Raw genomic sequence first — 5,008 nt, 5'->3', positions numbered from 1 at the left:
ATTTTCTTTTTTAGTCAAGATGAAAGTCTTGTCGATCATGTCAAAATAAAAGCACGAGGTTCTCGTGGTTTCAAAATAAATGTTTCAAGGTCTATGACAAATTTCAAATTAAGAAGGTTCAGAACACCAGAGTAACACTTCATTACCTTTTGATAATAGCTAGCAAACGGTATTACATATTGCTTAAATGAATAGTCAGAGTTCAATAGTCCTTTTTCACAGACTGAGATGACGCGTTCCCGCCTTTTTATCAGCGTAAATCTATATTATATTACATTATACATATTTTACATATTGAGTGTAAATTTTAAATTTTATGCTTTGTGTTATATTACCCTGGAATTAGTTGTAAAAACTGAATTACTACAGCTGTGAGGGGGTTTCTATGACAGCTCCTGAGAGTGACAGTAAATTTGGCAACTTCTCCCATTTTACTCTTATTCACCTCTCTCTATTTTTGTTCCTCTTCTGGAAAGCCTTCCTAACGTAATAGTGGAGTTTTTCTTTTGGTCTTGGAGCAAATGTGTAGGTGAAAATAATATTTTTTCTGATTTCCCATTCACCGCTGTCAAACTTTACCCTCCAATCAGTTACTTCCGTGCCCCAAAACTCAGAGTATGAAAAATGTAGATACAAGTTAAACTCAACTGACAGCATTTGTGGCATAATATTGATTGCCATAAAAAATTTTTGGACTTGCCCCTCCTTTTCTATTAAGAAAAAAAGAAGAAAAGAAAAGATCTGGGTTCCAGTGAGGCACTTACAATGGAAGTGAAAAGGGGCCAAATTTTGAAACATTAAAATACTTTTCCAAGAGTGTAGACACAAAACATAAACAATATGCATGTAAACCGGATTTTAGTGTGATAAAATCACTTACTAAGCTTTTCTGTTTTAAAGTTATGCCCTAGCCAATTTCACAACTTCATTGCCATGACAACATGTCAACAACCCCTAAAATTATCGTGAAAATTACGATTTAAACAACTTTACAGCTTAAATAAAAAGTTTTAACAATAGAATTAATGTAAGTGCTTTTATAAAATTATAAGCTGCACATATCTGACTTTAACCCCTCCAAAAATGTACCCCTTTCACATCCATTGTAAGTGCCTCTCTGTAACCTAAATGTTTTCTTCTTCTTTTTTTTATAATAATTTGTAGAAATTAAAATTAAAGATTGAAATTGTGCAGTTACCATGTACTGTACGTAATTCAAATATTGTATCTTCATATTTTATATTCATTCATATTTGAATGCACATGAACTACTGATCTGCATATCTTTATGTTTGTCAATGGCTCAATAGGAAGATATCAATAAAATGATCACTCAGATTAATTCTTACTTTTGAAGTGAACGTTCACAGGTGCACACAACTTTTAATAAATCTTTTAATAGGCTGCATATCAGTGGATGTACATCAGAAACAGGAAATCATTGGCTGCATTTGATTTTTTTTATTTCAAGGATGCTGCTTTCTCCACTTCTGCAATCAAGCTTGTCATCAATATGCATAGACGAGTGGCAATCGATGTATTTGTGCTCCATGAAAAAAAATAATTTAGATAACAAAAGTAAGTGAATAAATAAAAAAGATTTAATAGATAAAAGATACAATTTTCAGTCATAACCATCCATAAAAGTCTCTCCATTGATGGAGAATATGGAAGCTTGAATCATTACCAGCAGGTGGCATCAAAATATCAAGGTGTTTCAAATACACACACATCCTGGGCTAGCTGTCACACATTTGGACAGTGAATATTTCTCAGGGTGTAAGTTAGTTTTTGATAGTCAATCAAGAATCGAAAAAAGATAGTGAAATCAGGAAATACACAGAAGATACACAGGTTTCTCTACTCCACTGCAACTAAACAATTCATTTAAAAAAACAACCTGAACTATCAAATAAACATTTATTTTAATTTAGAATAATTTAATTGAATTTAAAACGTAAACCATTCCTACGTAAATTGTTGTAACGGCAGATTAACAATCAATTTACACAAAAATTTGTTCTGTTCATATTTTATGAATATGGAAACGTTGAATGAGTCCAGTAAATCATGATTATCAAACTGGCACAACAAGTGAGGTTCTACTTATTATTATTTTCCTTTTTGTTTTTTTTTTTGTTTTTTTAAAGTTTTTTTTATTAAACATGATCAGTTGGTATTACCCTCAAGATACCCATGTATATATCAAAATTTGAAAAGGTTTGAATATCTACAAATGCACAATTTCAGTTGCAATGGCACTTTTTTCTGTTCCTTACTGTAATGGTCATAATAATTTGATAGTGAAAGCAAAGCAGCCCCAAAATTATGTTGCTCCCTCCACTGTAATTCACCGTTCTAATGATGATTTCATGTTGGGATGCGGTGCCCTATTTATGCCATCCGTAGTGCTGCATGTTCTTCTTAAACAATTCAACCTTGGTGTCATCGGTCCACAAAATATTTCCCCAGTAGCATTGTGGAGTGTCATAATGGTCTTCAGGCATGTATCAATGTTTTTGTTGAAAGCCAGCTGATTCCTTCATGGTGTCCTTCCATTGACACCATGCCTGATTAATGTGTTCCATACAGTAGACTCATGAACAGAGATGTTAACCAGTTCCAATGATTCCTTCAAGTTTTTAGCTGTCACTCTAAGGTTCTTTTTTACTTCATTGAGCATTCTGTGTTGTGCCCTTTGAGTCAGCTTGGCTGGACAGCCACTTCTAGGGAGAGTAGCCACAGTACTAAATCATTTCCATTTATAGACAATTTGTCTAACCATGAACAGATGAATATCTAAGCTTTTTGAGATAAATTTGTAACCCTTTCCAGATTCAAGCAAAGCAATCGTTCTTGATTGAAAGCCTTCTAAGCCTTCTAAGATTTTAAACTTTTAAAAGTTTAATTTTTTTTTAATAATTTTACGAGGTATGATAAACGTCAGCAGATGCTTCTTGTGAATAACACTCAAAATGTTTTAGTAGTCAAAATAGCTCTAACCCACACCTGCAATCTCGTTTCACTAATTGGATGCCAGGTTTATTTGTTGGTTGGTTTATTTGTCTCAGTTGTGTGTAATCTCTGATTTTGCCTACTGGTATTTTGCCAGTTGTTATGTTCAACATGGGAGCAGGTTGTAAAAATCTTTCATCTCATTTACATTCAGTGACACACTTCAAGAACCTGTTATATTCATGCTTAATAAAGGATGGGTTGAGTTTAATGACAGTGAATATAATAATAACACTGTAAAAAAAAAAGAAGCCGTAATATCAACAGTAACTTACTGGCAACAAATAGCCTGCAAGCTGCTGTGTTCCATACCACAGTACAATGATGGTAAACGATCTACAGTGGGTTACCGTATAATGATTTACAGTATCTGCTGTACTGTAAAATGTATTATGTTAATTGTTTGTATGTTGTATATTAAAGTGCAATGTCCATACTGTAGAACTAACCAAAGTAAGCACAGTTTTATTGTGCATTTTACTATTAAGTGAAAAAAAAAGAAAAAATAATTAAACAATTGAGGGCTTTTTGCAAATTGAACATTTATTACACAAAGACAACTCAAATATCACATAAATGTTACTCATTACTAAATTATGACTAAACGTTTCGCTCACCTGGTTCAGTCGAAAAGACATCACTTTGCTTTTACTTCTCTCAAGGCTGAAATGACAAGGATTTGAGGGCAGGCTCAAAGTTCACAGGTTGCCAGGTGCATTCTCATACAAATCTACTTTTTGTATGAGTAAATCCAATGCAGAAAAGACATCTTCAGGGTTTCGTCTTTTTGATAATAGATAACTGAATAATACCACAAATTTCCCCTCTAAATAGAGTATGTACAGGTTTGAGATTGGGTCAGTTCTCATGCATTTTAACAGTAAATTACTGTAATTATTTTCCCGCTAATTTTCCCCTAAAAAACAGCTCAATTTGACAGTAACATACTGCAAACAGTTTCTATTTTAAGGCATGGTGGAAAATACAGCAATAATACTGTAAAAACAACAAAATTGACAGCAGCATACTGTAAATAGTTTCTACAGTTAGTTGCTGTTGGAAATCCAAAAATAATACTGTCAAAACAACAAAAATAATTTACAGTGAAATAAATCCTATATAAATCCAAATAGTTTTTGTATGTTGATTTCAAACACCTAGTTCAAAATCCTCTTAAATTACAATGTAATACTAATGATAATAATAATAATCTGAGAAAAATGGTAACCAGAACCTTACCGTTAAATATGGTGTAAATGTTTCAGGCATTAGGGGATGTAATTTTTGTGCTTGTATATTTTATAGTTCATAGAAACCCAATTTTAAATGTTACTTAGAAGGTAATTTATGCAAAAAAAATTCACTATATATTAGAGTAAAATGTATTTTTTTGCCCCATATACACATGGCAAGGTTAACAAATGTATCCAATTAACATTTTATTTTACTGTAGCATTTTTACATTCTTTTTCCATCTTAATTTATTTATTTTTTACAGTGTAGAAAAGTTTTTGAATACTATCTTTCAAACACAAATTTCAATGTTATTATATTTTTTTAATAGTTGTTGGGTAAACACTTGAACACCATTAAAGCCAATCTGGCATACATTTAGGTGAGGGTCAGGAATTTTATTTAGTATAGAACTATACCTTTTTATGTTAAGACTTTAAGGTATGTCACTGACTTCCCACCTCAGAAACTGACTTCCCACCTCATGCCACCCCTGAAAAAGTTGTCACTTATTCAGTAAAACATGTGGCAAATACCCCTGGTCTCCCATAAATATAATTGAATAACACAATTTATATAGAAATATAAAGGCTACATATACACATTGTGTAAGATTAATGTGCAACTGTGTTTCCCAAACTGGGGTCCGAATACAAACTTCCAAAATGTAGGGTGACAATGGGGGTGCGAAAAAAAACTTTATATACATTCATTTAATTTTATTCCAATTTATAACATATGATAAAATTACATTTTAGTT

This window comes from Xyrauchen texanus, chromosome 48 (assembly GCF_025860055.1).
Source record: "Xyrauchen texanus isolate HMW12.3.18 chromosome 48, RBS_HiC_50CHRs, whole genome shotgun sequence".
Taxonomy (NCBI): Eukaryota; Metazoa; Chordata; class Actinopteri; order Cypriniformes; family Catostomidae; genus Xyrauchen; species Xyrauchen texanus.
Note: the sequence above shows the minus strand (reverse complement) of the source record.